We start from the raw sequence: 26,880 nt of genomic DNA, 5'->3' as shown, positions 1-26,880 counted from the left end.
GAGAGCCGAGGGACCCAAGGAGCATCAGTTCTCCTCCTATTTCTCCTTCACAGAAGCGGCAATCTAAACATTTTGATGATTACCTTCATGACACTTACAATGACAAAGCCCGGAGCATTTACCGGAGAGTTTCCAGCTTTTTATTACAGCACCATTCAGGTCTGAACTTCCCAACCCGCTTTGAGGTCAGCAGCAAACACCAAACCTCAGCGGCAGAGCTGAACTCCAAATCCCTCGGTGCTCATCCGACTAGGATACACGCATAAAATCAGCCCCGCTCCGAAGGCACAAACTGTAACCGGGTCGGTCCCTACCCACCCAGGGCTTTGCTTTAGTACAGCCTCGCCCTTGTGCTTACGCGCACATATTTTTCCATCCTTTCTTAGAAAACACGGGCAGAGCGCGAGCACGTGTGTCAAGAGAGGCAAAGAGGACAAAGGAAGAAGCCCATCTCCAAGAAATCACTGATTAAAATTGCTCCCAAGTTCCCGTTTCCTCCACAAACAAAACAGCTTGCGAAAGTCCAAGTTGGGGGTGGATAAAATATCAGCCACGTGCCTGACTTACAGCGCTGGGACTGAGGTTTGGGCACCACTTCAAGACTTTCCCCTAGGAGTCTATCCAAACCCTCTTTGCTTCTGATGTGGAATAATTTGGAAGTGTTTTTAGGCAGCCGGCTGGGATAACACAAGGACTATTGTAAACACACATGCAGCCGATCAGCACCGAACCCACACAAATATGGTCTGTACGCACATAAGTAACTAGTAGGTACTCCTTTTAAAAAAATAAAAATAAAAATAACTGAAATGTGGAATTAAAGAAAGAGATGAAACCACTGAGCAGGTCTTAAGAAAAAACAGTGTTAGTTTATGGAAAGAGATATGCTTCACCTAATTTTAATAAATTAAATGCACTTAAATGCAGGTCACTAGATTTAAAGAGCTACAGATAAGATACAGCCATCACCAGCTATCATCCAAGCGTGTGCAATGAAGCAAGACCATAATTTCCATGGATGCCGTTTCAAAAATACTGCTGCTAGCCAAGAAGGTTTGGAAACATAGGAGAGCGTAACCAGGGCACGGAGACCCGCACAGACTCGGAAATAACCTGCTCGAGATACGCAACCCAGCCTGGGGCTCTAACCCTGCGTAACTGCTGTTTGCCTGACCTCTGCTTTGGGTAGAAAAGGAGAGAATTGATCTTTCAGAGTCATGGCTCTCTGGGATACTTTGGGTTTTCTCCACTACAGGGGCCAGGAGGAAATTCATCTCACCTGTGAGACGTGTGCCAGCTGGCACGAATGTAGAATGGTCTTTTGGACCTGTCCCAGCTTTCAAGACAGGCTGATGGGAGCCTAAAAATGGGTGTCTTCAGAGGTGGCCTCAAGGGAAGCCATAGCCAGATGTTGACACCATTTGGGCACAGCCACGCTAGGAGACGGAGCATCTCTTCTGAGCATCTTCTGCCAAGAGCTGCGATGTGACAGAGGTTGACAGACCTCACATCAAGGCTGCTACCTACCACGACAACCGCTTTCCCTGCAACGAACGGATTGCCTCCCTATCTGGCCCCAAAAGGACTAAATATCTCCAGGCGTTTCTGTCCACCACGCCAAGCCTAGGCTGGGATTTAAAGAAAACAACAGTGAACCAGTCCGTCAAGTTTATGGATGTTGAGTTTTTTGCGTCTTGCCACTGGATGGCTTTTGCGCAGAACCATTCCACACATCCGTGGGCAGAGTGAACCTCGGGAGAGGGAGGAGGGGAAACGAGATAGCAGAAAGACTTCTCCGCAGCAATAAAGCCTTCTTGATAATAACGGAGCTGCGTACAACCATGTTGTGGCCGCACCATCTGCAAACAATATTTCCCCGAGTAGGAAGTAGCTGGAAATTGAAGTAACGTTCCATGCGGAGGGGCACAAGTTCTTTGCTCTTCCACCGCCAGTGCTACTTTGACCAACCTTGTACTTGAAGCAACGCTTAAAATAAACAAAAGGAGTTATTCAGCCCTTACAGGGGTCTTTGGTATCTGCTGCAATCAGAGCTTAGGAGTTGGATCCCACTTAACAGGCCCAGAGGAGAAGAGAAAGACTGATTAGAGCCCTCTGAATGAGAAATCTTCTGATTCCTGCCCCAAGCTAAGCTGGTTTTGCAGGAAATAGCACTATGTTGACGCTGTCGTCTTAGAACAGCTTTGTTGTAGACTTGATCCAAAGCCTGTTGAAGTCTGTGATTAGACTTCCTCTGCTACAGCAGCCTCTGGGCAAAGCAATGTCATCAACAGCTTCTGTCCCATTCGCGGGGCTAGTCTGATACACCTCCCAAAGCAGAGGACTGGTGCCAAGATCCCACCACCAACCATGGTACAAAGGTAGACAAAGTCCCTGATGTAAAGCACGTCTCAGACAACATGCAGAAAAGGCTGTAAAGCAATTAAACCACCTAATAAAGCACTGAGGGATGTCGAGAGCATGATATTTACATAAGTTCATCATGCATAATGCTTAGTTTAATTTAATCAAGATAGCAACCAAAGTCTGATCCTCCGCAGTAAAATCCTCCCTCAGATCTTTGCCTTTGACCTTGCCTGAAAGGCTTTGCTTAAGCCATCCAAACTGTAGGTTGAGACCAAAAAAAGCCTGAAAATCACCCTTTGTTTGGTGACCAGTCAGGGTTACACATAGAGGGGAGGACTGAGAAGAATTTAAGATACAATCAAGCGGCAAAGAGTCCCAAAGCTTTTCTGGTGGCAGGGGAAAGCGCCTAAAGAGAACGAACCCAGTGTGTAAGGCTTGACTTCTTAAGATGAAGTCATTCAGCTCAGAGGTACTTCTGCAGGGTACACCACTGCGGGGTGACAGAAGGCTTCTGCCTGTACCAACATGGGTTCTTCAGTTGATTCCACACATTTGCCAGTGAGAAATCGCATGAAATAGGAGGAATTTACCCATCCAGCTCCGCCACAGAGAAACCCTCCCTGCTTTGACCTGTCCTGACAACATCATCAGATGATTTCAAGCACTACTTTTATCCAGGATAAACTTACAGGTTACATATGAAGCAATCAGGATCTTGCTTTTAGCTCCCCGGATTCACCATGACACAGTAAAGCCTCTAACCTGAACCAGGAACGAGTTCAAATTTGAGCCTCCTTTAGACCTAAGCTCCTGTTCTGAGCCGCGGTGGGGGCTGCAGTCTGGGTACTGGCTTATCTCCGGCCGGTCAACAGCAGGTCTTCAGGACAGAGCTGTTTGGCTTGCGTTTTTTCATGCTGCGACCCATAGCACCACTGAGAAGACAACTCCTGCAAGAAAACTTAGCTCCTCTTTGGGAGCAGAAGAGATGCCAGAGTGTCCGCATGGGTCTTGCTTTAACCAGCGATTTCCTAAACTACCTGCAGCGCGCAAACATTTTCCAAGGAGAACCTGTGCTGGGCAGAACATAGGATCCGAGGACCTTCAGGGCAGCATGACAGCTGCCCCAGGAAGTGGAAGGAAAGCCAAAGACTGACAAGGAACACGTAGGCTGGAGAAGCAGCAGGAGGCAATGATCTCCACAGGGCCCGTATTCATTTGGGCTTATAAACAGAAACATTAAGGAGACTCTCTCCAGACTTCAGTGACTTTTTTTTTTTATGTGAGAAACATTAGGAGTACATGGTCTGCAAAGTCATTATCATCATCCACAGAAAGGTAAGGAACATTGATTCAACCCAAGGTTCAGGACAGTTTAATATGGGACAAGCATCCTTCACCAAGCCAAGGTTTAGGGGCGGTGGGAGGGGGGCGGGACGAGCATTCATGCACGTCCTTTGAAGGGTCAATTAGCAAAACAGCCTAAGAATATTCTCAAGGCTGGAATAAATTAAGACTTACATTTTCCTGAGATGCCTGGAATGCTCTGTAATTTTATGACATCCGAAGTGCTAAGAAAAGCAAGGCGCTGCCAAGATCGCATTGCTATTCACGTGCTAAAGGTCAAAGAGTTGCAAAAAGGTCAGTTTTGTAGGTTATGAACATCTGTAGCAGCTATAACCAAAATGCGTGCGGTGTCTAAAGCTCTCCTGATGGTTAAGTGACAAGCAAGAACTACGGTCATGATGTAACACCCCACTTAGAGCACCCATCGGTACCAGCGTAGCACAGGAACCCGTGTCTGGTGCTATAGATACGCTGCGGCATACAAATAAGACCTCGCTATTTGCATAGCCCATTAAGCCTTTTCTCGCCTCGGATGAGAGGAGATGGCACGGCGCGTTCGGTAACGGGAGCTAGAAACGCTGATCAGTCGAAGCAGCTCGTCGGGCTTCTTAACGATTTGGTTCTCTTAAGGCCATTACAGAGGTGTCACCTAAAGAAGCTTCTTCCCACCTCTACGATGCTGTACCGTAACGAAACGCCAGACGAGCAGCAGGATGGCAACCACCTCACCGACAGTCAGAAGGCAGAGCAGAAAGGAGGAACTTAAATAGCTTTTATGGCAACAAGATGAAAAAAAAAAAAAAAAAACCCAAACAAAACCATATTTCTAATTTATTTCAGAGCTGCCTCCTCTTGACAAAGAACAGCAGAGATGACAGTCGGGTTCCTGCTGTTCCCAGCAGCCATCTAGTAACTCACAGACAGCTGAAAAGTCACAGACAGGAGGGCAGAAATGGATGTGGTTGCAGTCTCTTTTTCCTGTAATGATCATTTTACATGATCTCAGCTCCATTCCACCCCCCTCCTCCGTTTCTGCTGGTGGAAGCACTGATGGTGAGGACACCGAGCGCGCTAACCCTGCTTCGGTGAAGCCAAGCTCTGGTTGAGGTCGTTCCAGCTGGAACAAGGGATCCTGTAACGCCAGATGCACGTCCGAGGAAAAAAGCAGCGTTCCTGCTCCTTGCTCTGCCACAGACTTCTTGCGGGACCTTGGGCATGTCGCTTAGGGGAAAACGTGGCAAAGTCGGGTTAGGTGCGTGCTGAAATGGGTATTTTCTTTAAAGGCATCATTTTGCAAAATCTCTCCAGTTTTTCAAGGTGCTTTCAGCTGGAAATTTCAATCTGCAAAAATCACTGTATATCAAAGTTGGGAAATTCCCGGTCAGGTCTAATTAACATGATAATTCAAATGCGAAGGGGTGTGTCTGCGCGGACTTCAGTTCAGACGAAAGCAGATGAGCTGCCACATCAGACACTGCTCCTTCTGCAACACGCAGAAATTCCCCCTGCCCATTTCCAACCTACTTCACGGAGCTTTGGATCACGAGACCTCAGGCCATCTGCAGATTCCAAGTCCTGACCCCACTGCCAGGGTCTTGCACAACACGAAAGGGAGGAAACTCTACCAGTAGGAATTCAGTTTAAAACCTTAGCCTGGGGAGAAAAAAAATGAAAAAAAAAAAAAAAAGATCTGCCTAGAGGAAATGCATCTGGCTCGGTAGCAGGGTGGAAAGCACAATTCTTCAAACTGCCATCGCATATTTTTCACTGCAAGTCAGCGCAAAGTGAAACACGTATCCCAGGAAGCAAGAGGCCAGAACCCCCGTCAGAAACATTTTCAGAAGACATCATCAGAAATCCATAGTCTTGGCATACCAGAGGCGCATTCCTTCCCACTTCAGCGTAAGGCATTGCCCGCCGTAGAGGAGAGCACGAGCTGGATGAATCCAGCTTGACTTGCATACGGGCCAGGATTTCAAGAGCTGGATGAGCAATTAGTAGGAGCTACACGAAAACCCTGTAGCTAAACCCCCCATTTTGAGCACATCAGCCCAGGCTCTTCAGAAACATCTACGTGAAGGTGTTTGTTCAGCCAGCCTTTCTTCCCCGTGTTGTGATGACAGCATGAACTGTTCCCAGCGCTGGCATACCTCCACCGTTATTAGCAGCTAATAACCCAAGCATTTCTGGGCTCATCATCAGAGGGTCTGAGGGTCTTTCAAGAGTTCAGAAGTATTTCAGAGTTTGGTTTGCTTTGGCTGTGGAGAATCCAAGCTGGAAATCTGTGTGGCTTGATCCTGGACACTCCTTGTAGGGAGACATGGATGGTGCTGGGCTCTCCAAAGGGGAATCACAACCCAGTGGGCAGCACCCTTGTAGTGCCCAGGAAGAACCAAGTGCTCCAGGTGGTGGGAGGAGGAGGTGCTGCTTGCTTTCCTTACCCATCAGCCTTGCCACCTTTTTTTTGTGCCGTTTCAGAGGTGGAGTTGTGGTGGGGATCTTTCGGGCTGGGGAACAAAAAGCAAGTGGCCCGAGTTGCCTGTTCCCTTGGGCAAGCATTTCAACGCAAGTCCTTACAGGTGGAGAGGGGGGGCTCACCGAGTCCTGCAGCTCCATGGCCAATGGATGGAGCCACAGCTGGATTTACAAGGAGGTCTCATCCCATGAGCTTATACCGGGGAAGCTGAACCTTCAAACTGAGACACGCAGGTACCTGATTTCTCTGTCCTGATCATCCTCGGTCAGTAGACAGACTCCAGGTGGTTGAGACCAATGCAGAGGTAGAACCTTAAGGCACCCTAAAGACTCCAAGATCAACCAGGTTGAGTAGAGATACTCACAGCATCAGCTGGGAGGCGAGTAGGGAGGCCTGTGCGGTTTCCAGGTTTGGACTTTGAACCCTCATGACGGCTTTCATGAGGCCGTCTCTAGAGAGGATCTGTGCTGAATCACTGCATCTTCCAGAGACTACGCTGAAGCCGCTGCTTGGGTGGTGGATCCATCTGAAATGCTGCTAGAGAATAAAACAGCTCAATGGTTACGTGCCACCTGGTCCTGCTCCGAAGGGGTAGACTCACCAACTGCACCTGGATGGAAAGTGAGGGTCCTCCGTACTACATCGAAGCCTTGTCCTCTTTCACCTTCTGGGAGAACTACAGCTGAGCACCAAAGCCACTCGTAACACTTGTCTCCATTCCAGTTATCGTCCTAGAGCTCATGCACATCTGGAAAAGCAAAAAAACCCAACCAACCCAAGAAACATACTGCACTGAATAAGATGCCTTTGACCTGAGTCACCAAGCGGGACGAAGAGGAAAAACAATCATGTGGAGACAAGGTGAAAGGCATTATGCCAAGGAATTGCGCAATGAACAAAACAAACCAAAAACACACACCAAAAAAAATCGCACCCACTGGGGAAGCTGCCTGCCTTGAGGAACCCCACAAATCAGAACCTCCCATGATAGCTCAGCTATCTCTCAACATCCCTGTAACCTGCAGAGCCAAGACATACAAGCACGCTGCGATCTCCTGGAAGAAATCTCAAGGCTCAGTGGTGAGCACAAATCACATCTTAACGCACTTACACTTAAACGTCTCCAAAGCAGCTCACAGTGTTACAACACGGCGCTCTCCCGTTCGCTTTCTAAGTGGGATACGTGAGTATCGGAGGCTTGGAAACGTACTCGCAGCGCAGCCCTTAATTGCCGCGAGGGTCTTCAGAAGGGAGCCGTCGGCCCAGATGGGGAGGTGGAAAGTCAGGGTGCCATCGCTTGTGGAGATGGTGTTTCTTCGAGCTGCTGTTAGCCTACCACCCCGGGCTGTGCTTAGCAAGAGATTATGGTCACAGCTAATACAGATACGGGCTACTTTCTACCTGTAAAAAAAAAAAAAAAAAAACAAAAACAAACCAAAACACAATCCTGTTGTGGTTGGTTTGGGTTTTTGGTTCTTTTTTTCGCATGTTAGTCTTAAAAAATGTAGTTCTTCAGGGCAAATGAAAGATGTTGGATCAAAAGCATTTCCACCTTTCCTTCCAAGAGAAAGGCCTTCAATAGAATCAACTGAAATTGCCTTTTTTTTTTTTAGCTAGTCCAGCCAACCAACAAACATTTTGACTATCTACTTTGACTTTTCTTTAACCTGCATTTCTTTTTTGGCAAAGCTGCCTGGTCCTCAAGTAGGTCTCCTTACCATCTTCTACGGGGACGTATTGCCACGCTCTCCAGCTCGGCAGACTTTGAATCCTCAATATTAATGAGATTTGTCAGACGTAATCTGCTTTTGTTAGATATTGCTCTCATCCTTAGGGGACTCTTCTCTTTCCTTTGAATCTGGCAGGACAAGTCCTGCCGCCCACAGATGTGTATGGAGGTACATCAAGTTCTGCTTCCACAGAGGGCTGTAGCACATAGGACTGTATAATCAATTCTGCATGAAGATTTGGGGGGGGGGGCACCAAAAAAAAAAAAAAAAAATCTATTCTCTGACAGAGCCCTCCACAGCAGATTTTTAAACAGATTTTTAAACTGCTTCCATGTTGCTGTTGAAGAGAAAAAAGAAAAAAAAATATGCAAATAATGAAGTGTTAACAGCTTTTGCGATATTTGGTGCTTTTCCCAAAGCCGCAGCTCAGGGGGGTTAAGCCGAGAACCCAAGCGACTGTGTGTGCTCCTGAGCCTCGCGTTTGCAAAGAAAGAACGTTTCGACAGTCCCAGAAACAGGTTAAACAAACGTGCACACGGAATCACAGAGGTATCGCCGAGCTTGCCTTGGAACGAGAGGAATCTGCTGGATGGGGTCTCCGGTGCCTGTTCCAGGACTGTTTTCTCCTATCCTTTTTAAGTCTGTGTTTCTGAGAGTTAAAGCCACGCTGGTTTTAGCCAAACTCTCATTTTATTTAAGACATGAAGGGAACAATATTTATGACTCAAAGGAGCCAATTCTCTTTCCTCCCTACTCCTATTTTTACCTTCTGCTTCTAGACAAGAGCATCCCTTCCCTGTGCTAATTAATAGGTGGATAAAGGTTCGCCTTAAGCTTGAGAGAGTTTTATAGAAAAATTAATTACGGATCCTGACTTTACAATTACCAGTCGAGACGCTCACGTTATCTGCCACAAGACACCCCCCCCCCCGCCCCGAGGCTTTGCCCAGCTAGAAAGAAGCAATCTGCTGAGAGATGACTTTGAAGGCTGGAGTGTAAGAGCATGGGAAGGGCCACCAAAGACCTCCGTAACGATGACCCGTAGCTGGGGGACATCAACAGGTCAGGAGGAGAGAGAAACAATACTAGGTCAGATACATCACAACGTACTTGCCAAAATTCTCCAAGAGAATGGAGACTAAGACCATAAGAAGATAACGAAGCTACTGCACTGACAATGTGCTGAGTAGGTCTAAGTCTACTGAACAGGCTGGGACAGAGAGTGATCAGAAGATGCAAGATCACAGCAGAGAGAAAGCTCTCCTTGGAAAAGCCATCCCAAAATGTTGATACACAACGTGTGTTGCATGTTCTCAGCTCAGCCTTTGGACCCAGCAATACGCGGTGGCTGAAGATCAAGACCAGTTGTGTACTTACGTCTCCGACCTGCAAACGCTTACGTACGCGCTTTGGTATTTGCTGAGTTGGTGCCTCATGCTCCCCGTTCCATAAATCCTCTTCCCTTTCAGGCTCAAGCGATGGAAAATGCGGTCTGAGCACACAAAAATGCTCACTGAAGTCAAAGGGGAACTTCAGCTAGAGAGGTACGGCAGAAAGTCACGCTCTGGAGAACACAAAGGACTCCTCATTTATAAAACCAAACTTTTAATAACCAGAAGACCTAGGGAAAAACGCTATATTGGCACTGTACAGCCGGGGTTGCACGGACTGATCTGCGTGGGGGTTAGCAGCACGCTGGGAGCTCGCGCTGCTGCCGGCTGCCGCAGGCTGGGACATCCTTGCGCTACGTGTTCGTACAGCCCACGACACATCTGGGGTCCCTTCTCCGTAGGCAACTCGGGGCACACACGTGACTTAGAAAGCAGTTTAAAGTCAACGCCTTACCTATGCAGGTTGATACGGCAGGACAAACGCCGCAACTCGTAAGCTGGTACTAATTCTTCTCCGTGCCCAAGGTGCTCAGAGCAGTCAGGAGCACATCTCCCAGTTTTAAGAGGAACCGTTCATTAAGGACAAGCGGGTCCGCTGTAGAAAGAGCTGCACGTCTCAATGTATGCAAGGCTTTGCCAGCCAATTCTATAAATCAACTTGTTGGGAAAATTACCAAGAAAAGAAGAAAAAAAACAAAGCAATTAAGTGTCACGTCAGCAACATATCAATGCAAACGGGAATTCCTCACACCATATAATCTCAAGCCGTTTTTATAGTCCTTAGTCGAGGCACTGTTTTGCTGTAGATAAATCCTTTAAGATTGTCTTTCAAAAACCCTGTGAGATTAAAAAAAAAGAAAAAGTTCCCGAGTGACTGTCACTGGGAAACAAAGCAAGAAAAGAAGAGGAAACGGCGAGTTGTGGACCACCGTTGGTGGGCACTTGAATAGGAGCCCTGTGCTTGACACCACCGCGACTTTGAACAAAACCGAAGTCAAACAGCTATTTGTCAAGGGGTACAAATGCACACAAGTGGTGAGAACCTGGCCCTGCTGTAAAAACGTGTCAGGGACTTTTCTGTCGGGCTGTGGCCAGCCCCCTGATGGATCGTTGTAGCCGGAGGACAGCATTGTGAGCGGCAATAATAAGACATCTGGTCCGTTCTCTTTTCTGAAAGCGTATTTTGGCTCGACCGAAACCACGTGAGCAGCTCCTCGTACAATGCACAGACGTGGCGTCTCATCGCCACCGATCCGCAGCGCCGGGTCCGTCCTCCCCCGCGCCCGGCAGCATCCCTCCCATCTCAACTCCACCAGCCCGGCTCCACGACACACAGCCGGCAGCCGGCGCGCCCTTCGCGTCTCCGTCTAGACGGCTATGAACGCACCGACGTCGCGTCACCCACCGCAGCCTCCATTACCCCGCTACATCCCCTCCTTGTAGGTGTTGCCCGTTCCTCTTGCACGGCCGCGTGACGATGAGCTGGAGGAAGAGCCAGGCATCGGTACCAGCTATTTCCACACACAGACTTTCCCCAGCAAAGGGGACAACCTCTAAATAAGAAAAGTTTCTCGGACACGATGCTCAGGTCACCGCGTCCGAGCTGACGCACGGCACAAGCTCACGCAGCACAACCCCTCCGCGTTAAATCCGCCTCACGGGACCGCAGCGCGCAGCATCATGTCCCCAGCCGGAGAGGGAAGGACGCGCAGCGGGACGTGAGGATTTTAGCAAGCTGCCAGCGCAAACAGGGTCCCCGTCCGCACGTAAAGCAGCGGCTCTGGGGAAGCCACCCGCTTTCCTTCCCGTGCACGGGCAGGACCCACGGCGGCCAAGCTCACAGGCACAGCCCCAGGGAAGCGGGCGTAAATTATAAAGCCTAATTTATGTAAAAAGTACAACGGTTCTATAGGGAGTTTCGGTTCTGAATGCATTTTACCAAAAAAAACCCAAAAAACCCCTGGAAAACAGGGACGCGAGGCGCTTCGGCAGACCTCCCGTGACGCCCTGCGAGTGACGAGGGGAGCTGGGAGCTGGCTGGGGACGGATGCGAGGCGTGACGAAAATGAGGGTAACGGGAGCAAAGAAAGGAACGGCAAAGCGGAGGAAGTGAAAAGGATGTGTCTGTGCTTCAGGGATTTCGAAACAGAGGCCCCACTTTCCAAATAACGTTTCTCTGGGGGAAGGGGCGGGGGAAGGAGAGGGTAGGCTGGTTTTCATTTCATTTTCACTTTGAAAACACCATTTTTCCACACGTCCACTGAAGTGCAAATTTCCACCGAAAAGAAAAAAGAAAAAAAAAAAAGAAAAGAAAAAAAAAAGAAAAAAAAAGAAAAAACAAAAAACAAAAAACTGAAAAAAAAACCAACGAAAGAAAAAAGAAACAAAAAACAAAAAAAAAAAAAAAGCTGTGGAGACGACACAGAGACCGATTTCTTCTGCTCCAGCTTTTGGCATGGGCCGTGCCAGCGCTGGGAAGAGAGATAAGGAGCCGCAGCTGCCGGGAGATGATAAACGGGGTGTTTGGTCACACAGCCCCCGCGCTGACCACCGCCACCTCCGCCGCTGCTGGCTCGTCCGGAGAGCACGAGGCCGCCCGTCTTTCTCGTCCTTCCGTAAGGACGAAGCGCAGGCAGGACGGGGGTTTAACGTTACGGGAAAAGGGATGTCGCCCATCGCTGCGTCTTTCCAGCTCCGCCACGGCTGTGCCGGACCCGGGCTCGGTACCTGGCGGGGAGGGGGGAGCAGGCAGATGGCTTTGTACAAATGGCTCACGGGGTCTGGAAATCTCTCCAAATTCCCCACCGTCACGGCCGGCAGTCGGCAGCGGTAGCGCTGCGCGCCCCAAGGTCCCGCGTGCGCGGAGGAGACCCTTGTCCTGCGGCTGCAAGGGGCCGGGAGGGGAGGACCGGGGCCCCGGGGACGGTCCCCGCGCTGGCAGCTGACGGCAGGGATGCCCGGGGGGAAGCAGGTGCCCCCTTCTCACCGGCTGGGCGGGAACGCTGGCACCCGGCTAGCCTACGGAGCAGACACACCACGGTCTTTAAATGCATCCAGAACGGCTCACGGTTTCCTCGGGGAATCATAGAATGGTTTGGGTTGGAAGGGACCTCACAGCCCATCTAGTTCCAACTCCCCCGCCGTGGCCAGGGACACCCTCCACTAGACCACGTTGCCCAAAGCCTCATCCAACCTGGTCTTAAACACGTCTTTGGGAAGACCCAAAGAGGACAGTAACGCATCCCAGTCCGCTCTGCTGCGGGTTTCCAAAAGCCCTGTAAGCGCAACACTCCGTTCGTTTCCCGGAGTCGAATAAAGACAAGGGCTCCGAGATACTTCTGGTGAGCAGCCACCAAGGAGGGATGTGCCACCACCCTTCTGCAGAGAGGAGGTCACTGCGGAAACATCTCATTGCCAACCTTTCGGCGCCAGCCACCTCCAGCGCTGAGCTGTGCGTGGAGAAGGGGGACATCAGAGACCTCCCTGCCAAGGGAGCCGAGGCAGAAAGTCAAGGGGGAGGCTAGAGCGGGATCCTGTCTTCTGGCTGGAGGCACCCCTCGAGCTTTGGACGTTATTTAACTCATTAGTATTTCTCTTCCAGAAGAGCGGATGGGGGCCAGAGAACGGGCTCACACACTGATTGCCTGCACTAGTCAATTCCTAATGCTCTCCGGTTCAGTTCAGGCCACAAAACCACCTTCTGTATGAGTATAAGTATAGCCCATTAATCCATTTTTTCTGAATTACGTGACTCCTATACCACACTCAGATTTCCCTGTGCACATTCCTGCTGTTTCAAGGAGAAGATTGTGCCCTGTCTGTCCTTCTCACCATCACCCCATGCCTCTGGTCTCCCCCTTTGACTTTTGCCAGGTGCCGAGAAAGGTCTATAAAGCCTTTTTTTTCCTTTTTTCTTTTTTCCTTTTTTTCTTTTTTCTTTTTTTTTCTTTTTTTCTTTTTTTTTTTCTTTTTTTTTTTTGGCACAGAGCTCCCTGCAGCCGCTGCGCAGCAAACTCAACGTGCTGGGCCGAGCAACCTACAATTTCCCTAACCCGTGCCCTTGAAACCAGATGGCAAGCCAAAGTTTCCTCTGACAAGCAAAGGAATCAGAACTGACATGATTGGAAAAAAACAAGCTCAATTCCTCTTGGCAGGATATTAATTTAGAAATCTCTGGTGTCGTCGCCCCAATTCACAATGAATTTGGATCCGAGCTCTCCTAGTGCCAGACGATACGGAGGTTTGACAGCGAAGGTAATTGGAGGAAATGGCTTTGTAATCTAGCTATTGTGCTGGCAAGATCCAGCTCTCCTAAAGAACAAGGTTCACTTCCTGGCACGGCTGATTCATCATCCTTTATTTGTCCCCGGTGCCTCTTAGCTTTCCTCTGCCCGGCAGGGACAGCACAGACCCTTCAAAGCAGCGTGGGAGGGAGGTCCGCTGGGCATTCAGGCTTTCCCCCAGCCTGGTGAGCGGCAGCAATGGGGTGACAAGCCCTGCAGGGTCTACGACCCCAAGCGTTCCCGGGGCAGGGTGAAGAGCACGCTTGAGCAAGTCTCGTGGTCTGCACGCCCCTTGGGCAACGCGCACACCAAGGCCGTGGAGCCAGGATCCACCGGCCGCGTGGGTTTGTGCCGTGCCGGTGGCAGGAACAAGGATGGGGGACGTTCAGGTGGGAGCAATCCCACCTAGAGAGCTCCAGGGCTTCCGTCCACTCCGCATAAATAACCAGGAGGGTGGGCAAACCTGAACTGGAGCAGAGTCTGGACCAAAGCTTGTAATCGCATCCTTAGTGACATCCCAAAGCGGTACGTACTCCAGAAAGAAAGAGCGTGCCCTCTGTGAGGTTACCTGCAGTTACAGGTCCTGATCGTTGGATCATCCATTCTCACCCTTCTTCTGAAAAAGATACCATAGACACAGACTGCACTACTAGGGGGAGAAAATAAGCATTGAGGGACAAAAGAGTCTGCTCTGGTCCCACCAGGAGAGAGGGAAACAGGGTGGAGAGGTTCCAAAACGTGGTCTGCTCTGAGCTGAGCAGCAATTGCCCAGAAACGTTCATGTACGCGGGTCCCAGATGGTCATACGCAGCATTTTTCCACTGCTCTAACAATAACCACCATTTTATTGGGCTGCGTGTTCACGCCCTTCCACTAATCACCTTGTTTTTCTAACTGCCGTTATCTAGGCTGGATGGTGAGCTGCTCTGGGCGGATGTCAGGTCCGGTCCCGAGCTGCAGCTCCGAGATCTGATCATTTGGCGGCTGGGGCAGCGTGAAACCTGCCAGCTCTGCAGATCCCACCGATGACCCGAAGTCCCCTTCGGGAGCCCTGTTAAAATGAGCTCTTGCCTTTCAGAAGGCTCCTCTCTATTTAAATAAACAACTTGGAGGACTGAGCACAGCAGCAGCCTGACGTACCCCGGTATGTGAATATATCCTTTAGCTCCGTGACCCGATTCCCTGACGAAGCTAGCACCAGCACACCGAGCGCGTGCAAAGCCAGTGATTTTGGGGAGGAAGAGGGGAAGAGCGTTTTCCTACATCTGCTAGCAAAAAAATTATTAGGATAGTAAACAGCTAGAAGTCACGTAAGAATGCCTGGGAGAGCTCTGACCTACTGGCGTGCAGATCTCTCATCCAGAATTCGTTCATTCATGTTCACTATCGGTGCGGTTAGACTAGAGGTGGTTGGGGAAGGACATATTCCAAAGAGACACGAAGTTATCGAAGAGGCCAATTTCCGCCGCCGATGTCACCTCCGGAACTAACGTAACCGAACCAGCAGACTAGCGTTTCAGAAGAAGAAATGCCATTTTCAGCAGCACCAGCACCACCTAAAAATCCAGCGTTACCAAACAGATACGGCTCCCATCACCCTGAAAGGCAGGATGCTTCTGCCTCCTGTCTGCCAAGTCATCAGCGTTACCAGAAATAGAAGGCACCGCTGTTATACGGCAAGTCACAAACATCCAGGTTCATCCATGGGATCAACCAAGACGCGCTAGGGACGCGGTGTCTGGTTCTGCAGCTGGTAATTGCCCATCGCACCTGGCATGACCACTGAACAGCTGAAGTGGGATGAATCCTGGGGGGTCTCAACCTCCCGGAGGAAAGACTGCACAGAAGAACAGCGTATTTGCCCGGTGGGTTTTATTCTACATCCCATTTTGCTGCTAATTCCCTCGGAAAGCTTCACTAGTGCAGGGGGTCGCCTGCACCTTGTTTAATTACATTCGGTAACTTCAACTGCTGGAGAAAACCCGCTTTACCTATAATCATTTTGAGCTCTGAAGAAATCCCATAGCTTGGGGGAAAACGCACATCTAATCTGCGTATCATCCTTAGGCGCCGTCCTACGTGCCTCGCAATGACGCATACGTAGGTACGTACGGTCACTCACCTCGCTTATCCTGAACGTGGGTCCTACAGGGTCAGCAAAGCAGGAGATATGTTGCCTACCTTTATTTTCGGGGCTGTAAATGGAAGATCCAGGAGAAAAGCAGATGCCCCCCCCCCCCGAAGCCCCGCACCGCTGTCCATCATGACTTTCGTGAGCTCCAGGCTTAGGCTCAGCTCTAGGCTTACGCTCAGCACTGCCCTAGGAAGGGACCACACATACTCAGGTTGAAGGAAAAAAGAGAAAAAAAAAGCACATGAAGATCATGGAAGTCTCAGGGCAAGTAAATTACTGTTAATTGTGAGATATTTGATTGCAAGAAGCACCAGATGGCCAGCCATCTGGTTTTTATTATAAAATTAAACAAGATAACCCAAACAGGATTTCCTCAGCATTCTTCTCTGACTGGCTCACAAATACATCTTTAACACCTATGCTACAGATACAGCACAATCAGAAGCTCTTCCTGCCTTTCCCTAATGTACTTGGGCTAAATACTCTGCTGAGTAATGCCCTTGTACATAAAGATTTCCAGGGGATGGATTAATTAAGAGACAACTGGGAAAAGTCAGCTCAAACAGAAGCAAAGTAACCCCAGCAGAACACCTTCCTTTTGCTCTGCTGCACCACCAAACTCAGGTTTGAAGGGCACAAGCATCAGGGCAGGAGAAGATGTTGCCAAGGGCAACAGGTTGCCAGAGGCAACCACAGCTGGGGTACCAACCTCTCCTGCCAGCATCATCAGCGCCCGGTCGGTGCTGGGATGGAAAGGGATAGAATAACAAAAGCTGGGGAGAGTGGTCGGAGCCCCCCCATCCCCTGTCCGTCTCCTCTCAAGGGTAGCAAGACCCTCCAAGCTCCCCTCCTCCTCCTCCTCCTCCTCCTCCATCTCCATCCCCAAGGCAGGGAAGGCCCAACCTCGCTCCCTAAGATTAATTCAAATCCACACACCCCCCCACACGCCCCGAGAAGCGCTGCGGGCAGCTCAGCACACAAACTCGTCCCGCCAAAGCCACGCGCGTGACAAAGAGAGGTGGCAGCACCCTCGGGGCTGGCGGGGGCACGCACACGTCCCAAGGAAAGCCCGTGGCCTCACGTCCCTGCTGAAAAAGCCCCCCCTCGCTGGAGTGCCTCCGCAAGCTCAGGCGTTTTCTGTGCCTTTTTACAAACTTGAGGACTTTCCCCCCCATCCTCTGTACCACCGAAACACCGCTCCTGCCTGTGTCCCAGGAAGGTCAGCACTGCAGAAGCTCGACTTCCCTTTTTACGCTTAGCGATAACGATGCCTTTTGCAGGCTTCGGCTGCTCTTTGCTTCAAGACACGTACGTTCTGAGAGCAAGCCCTGCAGATAGCAGCTCAAATTTTGCCTAGCAAGTCGGACTTGTGGGACCCACTAATGCAGCGAGTTTTCAGTCCTCAGCCCCCCTGCGGGGCTTCCCTGGAAGCTGGGCTGCCGCCCAGAAAGCCTTTTTCCCAGCCCGCCCCGTTGCCCTGCGCACACGTACGGTACCAGATCGGATCTCGAAGCTGAAGTCGGGTGCCCCGTCCCTCTGCGAGCTTTTCTCACGCAGGTGACGCACGGCTTCATTTGTTGGGAACTGAACATAAAGGGTGTTCCAGGGCAGATGTCCCCTTCCATCATTCCCCAGCGTAAATCCCCAGGTCACGGTGCGTCCAGAAACTATCAATAATTCCCCACTCGCGCCCTCCTGTCTTATCACCTACAGACACACAACCTGTTTCACTGCCCGTCAGCCGACAGACAACGGGCCGAGGCTCTAGCTCAGTAAACATCATTTTCTTTTTTCTTTTTTTTTTTTGTTTAGCTTTGAATATCTTTACTTTCAGGGCTATCCCAGAGAGAAAACCACCGTGGTTGTCTTTTTTGGATAGCAGCCAGCTCGCTGCACCCCCAAAGCTCTTTGTGCCCCCCCCCCCGCCGACCGCCCCATCGCTGCTATCGGAGGCTGGGAAACACGGTGCACGATTCCAGCTTGCACCCACTCGCAGGGCGACAGGGCTGCTCGAGGGACGCGTCCCACGCCCGCTGCCCCTTCGGCGCCTTCTCCGAACGCGACAGGAGAGAAGCGCGGCAGGGTTTTGCCTGGCTGCTCGCCCGTAAGCCGGAGCCAAGGTCGCTGCCGGGCGAGCTCGCGGTTTGCATCTCGGCTCTGGCCAAATAGAGCAGACCTGGACCTAGGGTCTGACTCCCGCGCCGTTCATCTCTGACCTTGCATTTGACCGATTCGCGGTCATTCTGCATGCAGAGACACAGGCGTCGCTGCAGGATCTCTGCGGTTTGGGGTGGAGTCTCTAATAAACAACGGTTGGACTCCCCTGCCACAATACCAAGGAAAATGAACCCAAAAGGCAGACGCTGACGGAGCTGATCTTTCCACCCGCAAACTTTGGACGGCCTGGCTCGTTCCTCTCCTCTCCAAACCGCAAGTCCCGGGCTGGAGGTGGCCCAGCAGCGTAAGCTGCCCATCATCTGCTGCACTTGGATCTCCACCAGTTCTTCACTGGTGCTGCTCCTCGCCAGAAATACAGGCAGGACCGCCGCAGGTCCTGAACGAAGCCAGCTCCAGCCTTCCGGTGGGAAACTTTGCACCCCCGGTGGTTTTAGGATGATGGGCTGCCCCAGGCACATCCCAGCGTGATTAGCTCGTCCGGATTTTTACGTGTTCTGGAAACCATATAACTTCTTCCGTTTTGTGATATGGTCTGCCTTTAAAAATAAAAAGGTCGCAGATATGATAAAAGCAAACTGCTCGCATTTCCAGCCAGTTCAACTGCTGCTTTTCATCCTACTGGGAGCCACCGCCTGGAGATCAAGTTCCCCCAAGGACAGGCCACCCATCTCTTTCTGGCCAAAGCCCTCGGGCTCGCACAAACGCAAACACAAGGACAATTCTGCCACCTATTCCTGGGCGCAGAGGAAGACATTGGTGAGATAAAACATGGTCCACGCTCAGGCATATTCCGGGAATTAACTGAAAAGCTCTCGTACATCTTTCTCTTCTTTTCCCCTTGCCTTTTCCACGAGAAAGAGCCAAGCTTGCCTCAACGTGGACTCAATTATTTGGTTTTCCACAGTCTTATTCTCAGAAATTACTGTTTGACTCGGAGCTGGTGTTTCCCCAGAAGAACTCAGTCCAAGGCAGACACCTCAGGTGGAAACCTCCAGTTTCGACAGGCAAAGGTACGTGCCACTGAGAAGGGCATCCCACCAGGAGGAGGAGCAGGGAATTACTAGAGAAGCACGTACTTACAAAGCCTAGCTTAAAAAGCCAGTTTTTAAACGCAGGGAACAGATGCTCCCAGAAAAGCCCTGCGCAAAATGTTCCTTTTGCCAAGAGTGAAAGGAAACCCGCTTTAGCTGAAGGATCAGTTTTTAAAGGCAATCCCTAGTAAATGAGGTATAAAACTGAATTCAGAGCATTTCCACTACTTACTTGTCTTTCCAGCAGAGCGTCCGCTGGGCTGGGTTTGCGCTGACAACCATTCCTCCAGCTGGGGAGATGCCCCAGGAGGTGCAAGCACACAAAAAATAAAATTAAAAAAAAAAAGCAGTAAAAAAAAAAAAAAATTACAAGCTTTTTAACCATGATTTATCCATGCTGAGTACTTCTCTATCTAACCAGATGCTTCCAAACGTCTGGCACTAAAGAAAACCCTATAGCGTTACCCCATGATATATCACTAACCCGTACTAGGCTCGCACGGAAACAACTGGCTGCTGTTGCAACCGGAGGCGGGGAGGGAAGCGGATTGCGCTATAAAACAAAAGTGACTTCAAATAGCTACGGTATTGTCTCAGAGGAGTCACGTACAAAGCCGGTTCGGTCTGTCAAATTGTGGATTTGGAAGGGGGCTGCCTGGGGAACGCGCTTCCAGGGATGCTTTCTACCGAGAGACGAGACCCTCGCGTCTCCGTAAGCGACCGAATAACGGAGCGCGGATGGGAAGCCCCTGGCCGAGCAGGGATCACCTACCAAGGGGCTTTCGGACCAAAACCCATCACAACCGGACTCTACCAGATCACAGGGCCCTGCCGGTAAGGGGGGGGCGTACAACTCCTGCGACGCCTCGCAGCGTTCAGTAGCGCGGGGACCGCGGCGCGTGTCTGTTATCAGCTGGCTGTACACGATGCACAGATACCGTCAGAAAAACCAGCGCTGGTACAACCGGGGAAAAACAGATGTGCTTTTAGCCCGAAGGATGGCTTGTCTGGGGTTTTCCCCCCCCCCCCAAATCTATCTGCTAATCTAACAAGAGATATGACTTCCTATGAATCTTGCCTCGCTTCTGGGAGCGCTGCGGGCAGCAAGACCATCAGCGCACCAGGGAGGAAGCTGGCTGGAAACACACGTACGGTATGGCTCCAGAAGGGCTTTTAGAAAGCATCACCACCCTCAACAGGAAGGGACCTGCAAGGGAAAGGGTGAGCGGAGAACCTGCAGCACCAGAGACGGGACAGGGGCCTGCTCCTGGGTGCAAGGCAGAGATAAGGCCCCCGGGACCGGGGGAAACGCGGGGCACGAATCAACCCCAGGTTAGCGGGAGAGGGTGAAGGAGAAGGTGGCCTCTTGCCACCACGCGAGGCAGAGGAAGAGCACGGTCAAGCCAAGCCAGCAGAACACCTCAGAGGAGTTTTATCCATCCTAACGAACGCAAGGCTGGTTAACGAGCAAATAGAGATACTAAAAATGGTGCAAAGCCCTACCACGTCAACGTGGGCTCCTTGGCCCTCCCAAACGCACGCTCTCGTCTTCACGCCCTGCTCTTCCCCCAGCAGCTGTCTCCAACCTTCTCCTCCTAGGAGGCGTGGGACAATGCGTGACTTCGGAGTCTTGTTTTGAACCTGTCTCCCTCGCTGTCTTCCAGCTGTCAATGGAAGGGGGAAAAGGTGATTAAATCGGCTAACGACTCCCCGCAGGAAGGCACCGTTTGCGTAACACAAATCTGACGACTTGCGGTTCATTCAAAGTTCCCTTTTCCATCACCATGCAAGTTGAAACAGTTTTCGCTCCCAAGCGGCACGGATGTAATCCGATGTCCACCCGAGTAAAGGGCGAGGCTTCTGCAAGCCTACAACTTCAGAGGAGTCGCGGAGCTGAACCTGTCTTGGGGTCTGGTTTTTGTTCTTTATTAATAATTTTCACGGGCCTTTGCGCTTTTGGATTCCAGCCTGACTGGAAGCAGCAAACGCTGGAAACCTCGCAAAGCTTTCCAAGTGTGAAACTCCCCATCCCTAGAGAAAATTTAATGAACTTTGGGTTTGCATCCAGACTTTCGGGGGCTGAGCCAAGCAGTCGCTCCTCTCAGAAGCTCAGGACGTTCACCTGTCGGAGAGTTTCCAACCCAAAATACAGGCTCTCATCCTGAACCGTCTTTTGCAGAAGCAGGACCAAGAGATCACCGGGTGCAAAGGAGTAACGGGGCTGACAGAACTGAGACCGTGCCCAGAGAACAGCTCGTGATAGCAAGCCGTCGGGGCTGCTGATGCTTTTCTCGCTAAATGCCCGCTTTTCATCCTTTCCCAGGGACGTCCAAGGCTCCATCACCCTCATCCCATAACTAGGTTGAACAAACAACGCCCGGCGTCGACACAACTCTCGGGCGAGGTTTAGGAAGCCTCAAGTAATGCCAAAACCAAACGTGCAGAGCAGAGCCGCCTCTCGGCCAGGAGAGCTGGAGCGTGCACGGGGAAGAGCCTCCCTCCCTCCCTCCGTGCTATTTTATTCTCCAGACTTACAATGGGGGCTATTCTCTCCTGGAAGGAGGAATCCAAAACACTCCCAGCTTTTTGATTCACTGCAAAAGAGAAGGTATAGATTCTCCTCCACCGGCCAACTTCCCATTAAAGCAGCCACCTCGGGCCCATGATGAACCGGTCGAGCCGAACCAAGAGGAAGCAGCAGCCGGTGGCTCTCGGGAGCTTGCAGAATCGGCGTTTCCGACTGACTGCCTCCCGCGCTCCTTCCAACTCCTCAACCACAAACACCGCATTCACCGGCCCAGACGGGACGGGAAATGAGAAGAAAAAACAACTTTCTCTCCATCACCGCTCTCTTTATAAAACCGCCACCCCCGTCTCTCATCAAAGCAACAAGGCAACCTTGACATTCAAGCCAGCCATTGGAACAAGTTGGCTGGGTTAGAGACGAGAGCTCCGGACCACGTCTCCAAGGGCTCAGCATCCTCCGCACAGCACAGGATTCCCATACCTTTCATCCTGCGTTGGTTTTAGAGCGAGGCCACGTGGAAAAAGAGAGCCAGGAGGGCGCGCGGCCGTGCCGCAGAGGGCTCACGGGCTGCTTCGTGAAGTCGCGTCCCACATTCAGGTGGTGGGGTCTCAGGTATTTGATGAAAGGAAGCAAAAATGATGACGATGCCCTCCAGAGGAGGTTCATGTGGCTGCCACAGATAACCCCGAGCTGAGCAAATCCACTTTGCCCCAGTCACCACCCGGGACAGCGAGTGACAGAAGGTTGCCGTGGGGTGCTTGGGAGAAGGGAGATACCAGCTCGCTGGTCGGGAGACCAGAAGTTGGACTTTCCTTCCCTCTCACGTCTTCTGCTCTCTGGAAAACAGCATCCCACAGACCCAAAACCAAGCAGCCTGCAGCAGAGCCTCTTTGGGGACAGCCCAGGGGACGCATTAGTCTCAGACTGGGACCCCCCCACCCCGCAGATCCGCACGCACCAGGCAAGTGCTGGGACCAGCGGAGCTCCCCCACCTCAGAGCCCACCCTACCCATCGTCAACAGGGCTGGGACACGAGGTCTGTGGGACAGGCACCGCCTCCGGCGGTGTTCGCACAGCCCGGCGCCACGGGTTCGCTCTCTCAGGACTCCTGCAACCCCAGCCCTAAATAACGAGGATATTGGAGCGTCGTGCGCCCATCGGAGTAAGAGCCGTGGCATCGCCCCGATCGATAAGGAGCTGCTGGGAACAGATCCCGGCGAGCTGGCGGCGATGGGAGCAGACAGACCCACCCTGACGCACGACGACCGTGACTTTGGCTCATTGTGCATCCCGATTCCCCGCCGCAGAAGACATAAATGTGCCCGTAGGTGGCCCAGAAACACTGACTTCTTAAAAAGGAAAAAAAAAAAAAAAAAGAATGAATGCAGCGTCTGTCATCCTTTCGCAGAATTGTTATTTTTTGTGTGTAGTTGGTGCTTGTTTTCCAAAGATTTACATTTTTGTGCATGTGTCATTCGCTTTTCACGCATTTTGAGACCTTGGCGCTTAGAAATTCAAAACACTTGTCAGTCACGTCAATCCTTCTGGACAAAACAGAGCTGCCACTTGGATGGGTAAAAAAACCCCAAAAAAACAAAACACACTTTTCTATCAAGCTGTGACTCGGTCACCCTACTCAATGCAAGCAAGACAATGTTTAGAGAAAGCAAAAAGAAAGATCTGAGTTTTTCTACTCGTCGGTGGAACTAAATTGATTAAGGTCATTTCCTAGGTAGGTTTGAAATCTTCTGCAACAATTTTTTGAAAAGAGAAAGAAAAGTGTGTGTGTGTGTGTGTCCCAAAAGAAAAAAAAAGGGGAAAAGTCACTACTGCAAAAACATTAAATCTGCTTGGGTAACTCAGAATATATGTTGGCAAGGCAACATATCTCAGCTTGAACAGTAAACCTGCTATGTCAGAGGCTCTGCAACATACGAAAGAGACTTGGGTTTCAATATATCATGCTGAATTTGCTTCTTTTCAGCCTTTCACGGCAAAGTATTTGATGTCTGTCCTTTCACTGTTGCAACTGATAGGGTGACCTTACTTAAAAGTTTCCTGACCTTTGCTGTTGTCCGTATTGTTCTGCTAAAATGTAATTTAACTCTTTTTTCTTTAGTCTGGAAATAGCACTGTACAGACAGCAAACGTGATAGGGGTTTGGGGTTTTTTTTCCCCCCTAACCTAGAGGCGAGAGGTAAAACCCATCCGTCATCAGAACTGGCTTAAAACCAGATGATGTCAAGAAGCGTTATGACATACAGCGGCCCAGACCCTCTGCTGAAGTGGACCCGTTGAGTTGCGCTGATCTCATACTTCACGTCAAAGCTGACGTCTTCAGAGGGTCCGGCAGGTTTCCATAAAGCACTTTCCCATAAAGATATATACCTTCTCGGTAAGGTAAATACCCCGAGGGGCCTTATTCTCATGCTCTTACTCCAGTGATGAAGAGCACCCTACTCAGTACTTTAGCCGTAGGATTGAGCGGTCCCCCAGGATTCACAGCATCACCGGGATGTTGGTATCTCTTCGGTACTATGAAGTTACGACGTTTCTAGGCTAGAGACCTTTAGCTAAGACCTTGGACGTGTTCCACATAACCCCAGAAAACAAAATAGGTCAAAACCTACATGAAAAAAGCAAACTGTTTTCAAACAGCAACTACCAAAATGAAGGCAGACTGATTTTTATTTTTTTTTTCTCGTGACAGAAGGTGTTAGAAGAGTCAGCCACATGCTTTAGGGTTACAGCTGGATTATCCATCACACAGGAGCTTTGTGAGCCCGGTAGGAACAATATTATAACCCTGTCACACAAGTACTTGTGCAAAAACGAACTCACGTCGTTATCATCTGTTTTGTCGCTATTATTACGTCTTTGCGTTATGGCTGTACGCGGGTATTACACTGCATTAGTGATGCAGATGCGCACATCTGCACTCAACACACGTACATTTGCACAGGATTATGGCTAAAATTCCTGATCCTACTTATAAAAAGCCCTATAAATCCTGGCTAGCTCCCTTTAAATCAGCAGCGCTATCCTGCTGCAAATCCTGGGTGTAAATCAGAGCAGACCCTGGCTCAGATACTCTTCCAACCGCGCACCGTAACGGAACGGAGGGGGCTAAAACCAAACCCTGGGCTCCGTACACATCAGTTCCCCCCCAAAAAATCCATCCCCGTTGCATCATGCCCTGCTCGGCCCCGGAGCCCGTCCCAAAGCACCAGCTTTGGCACCGCCGCCACGTGCTTAAAATATTGCTCACAGCTGAGTTATTTCTTGCTTCTCGGGAACTTTAAACTGCTTTTACGCGCAGTGAGCTCATCAAAGGTTAGTATCTAAAGGCAGCAGCGTTGAAACCGTGAATTAGCCGAAGGAGAAACGGGCCGCTTAGGCGTTTCTTACGATACATTACCTAGACGGTTGCCAGAGGAGGTGATTTAAAGTCACTGTGCTACACCTGAATGTCGTTTATGGCTCATAAAAGGAAATCTGTGTTTAAGTAACAATAAAGCAGGACTGCACTTTCTATATATATTTTAAAAAAAAAAAAAAAAAATCCTTTCTCAGGGAGCAGATGTATTTTTATTTGCTCAGTGCCTGCCTCCAAGGGACGTGGAGTCTGACAGCGCTGGGATGCTTTCAGCCATAAAGTCCAAGAGTTAAGCAGGAGAACTTGCTCCAGCACGGATTACGGTCAATTTTTACTCGTTTTTCCACCGAGACCTTTACACAGTGAATTTGACCTCGTGCAAAGGCAAGATCTGAACGCCTACATACATCTGTAGCAGTCTGAGGAGCAAGGGAGATCCCCAGGAACGGGCAGCCAGCCCCAAAGCCACAGCCCTGCAGCGGGAAGAAGCAGGGACCCTTCATTAACATCCCCAGCTCCCAGGATGGGGACATTTGGCCAAACAAGGTGTAAGTCACTGTCACATCTACCCGAGGACCTGTATCTGCTGATACATTCCCTCCCATCAGACTCCAAGGGGGCCAAACCCCCTTTTTCGGCATCAGTGCAAATACAAACCGGGGTACTGTGGCACACACAGTCATGAGGAAAGCCTCCTAGAACATACACGTACGGGGTTTTTCCTGTTATACCTCTGCCAAAGCCTGCTTTGTCAGAATTTTCTGCACAAAAACAAGTCCTAATGAAAAACACGCAACAGTAACAGACAAAACTCCATCCTCCCGTCCCTCTCATGTTTTGCCTTCCGCTGGTTTCCCATCACCTGCCCGCTACCGCCCTCCTCCCAGAGTCACGGCCACCTCGGGGCTGCCCACCTCCGCACAAGTAGAGCCGATCCCCGGAGAGGACATCGCGCGCCCTTCCCGAGCCCCGGCGCTGCTGGAAAGGGAACCGGCAGGCAGCATCCTCCACCTGCCCTTTCAACAACAAGGAGACGAGGTGGGTGCTCAGCCCCAGGTTTTCTCACCCGAGGAGCTGGAAAGGACCCACGTGTGTGACGCCGCAGCTGCGGACAGCGAGGGTCGCGGTCCCGACCATGCTGCAGGTACTCGACTGCAGAGAGAGAGAAAAAAAAAAAAGTTGTGAGCATCTACCAAGCTACAGCACGGCATGAGAACATCACGCTGCCCGAGATGGGACCCGAACTGAAATAGTTACGCTGCTACAAACTCAGAAATAGCCTGCAGGCACAGCCCAGCGCAGGGGAGCGGGACGCCAGAGCCGTACCCAGCACCTCTGGGGAGGACACAGCTACGCGCACGGGTGCTGGGCACGGGAAGCAACGCCCCGCTAAATCGGGAACAGTGACTTTCTCGGGATTAACGCACCACCTCCGATTTTAGCTCTCGGCGCTTTCCTCGCCGTTCAGCAGGACCTTAAGGAAGGCTCACGGGAATTTCAAAATAACCATCTCCGTGCAAAACGCTATATGCTGTGACAGTTACGCTGGCAGGCCTCCTCTGCAACCGGCTCCTCCGTTTGGGGACAGATCGGCGCTTTTTCAGAAACCCAGGACAAACGTCAGAAATACAAGGAGGGGACAGCAGACTTCGTAAAGTTGGCAAACGTCCGTTTTTATAAGATCATCTTGGAGAAGGCAGTAACGCGACGTGCAGAAAGAAACAAAGTACAGTCATGACAAAACCATTTGGCTGTTGGGATCTGGGAGGGATAACGGCACGCTTTGATTTAACAGGAATTTAAGCATAGCCTTCAAGGCAAAGCAGTTAGCACCGCGCCAGAGCAGCAAAACATGCAAACCAGCGCGTCAGCCGTGGCTGCGAGACATTGATTTATCCTTAGTTACCTTGTCCTGAGACGAAGGCGACCACGATTCGCTGGCTTAAAGATCGACTTCATAGATCCCGCAGCGGCCGAATCCTGCCCCACACTTCGGCAACGCGGCATTGCAAATTTAACACAAGCCATAACAAAGAGAAGAAGAGA

At 50.7% G+C, this 26,880-nt stretch overlaps 1 long non-coding RNA gene across 6 annotated transcripts in view; it reads right to left on the bottom strand.

Annotated features, from left to right (window-relative positions):
* Positions 1-4,522: 4,522 nt before the first annotated feature.
* LOC142602308 (uncharacterized) overlaps positions 4,523-26,880 on the bottom strand; it is a 109,216-nt gene continuing 86,858 nt past the window's right edge. The window contains exons 1-5 of one of the 6 annotated variants that reach the window (XR_012835994.1): positions 21,467-23,239; positions 20,435-20,595; positions 15,770-15,908; positions 6,795-6,932; positions 4,523-6,721 (exon numbers count right to left, since the gene is read on the bottom strand). This is a non-coding gene — a long non-coding RNA (uncharacterized LOC142602308). Of the gene's footprint in view, positions 6,722-6,794; positions 6,933-15,769; positions 15,909-17,213; positions 19,463-20,434; positions 20,596-21,466; positions 23,240-26,880 lie in introns of those variants that run through there. The other 5 variants (XR_012835995.1, XR_012835987.1, XR_012835996.1 and 2 more) reach the window with 5 other exon arrangements.

Source organism: Balearica regulorum, chromosome 6, assembly GCF_011004875.1.
Source record: "Balearica regulorum gibbericeps isolate bBalReg1 chromosome 6, bBalReg1.pri, whole genome shotgun sequence".
Lineage (NCBI taxonomy): Eukaryota > Metazoa > Chordata > Aves > Gruiformes > Gruidae > Balearica > Balearica regulorum.
Note: the sequence above shows the minus strand (reverse complement) of the source record. Positions and strands in the feature narration are given on the sequence as shown.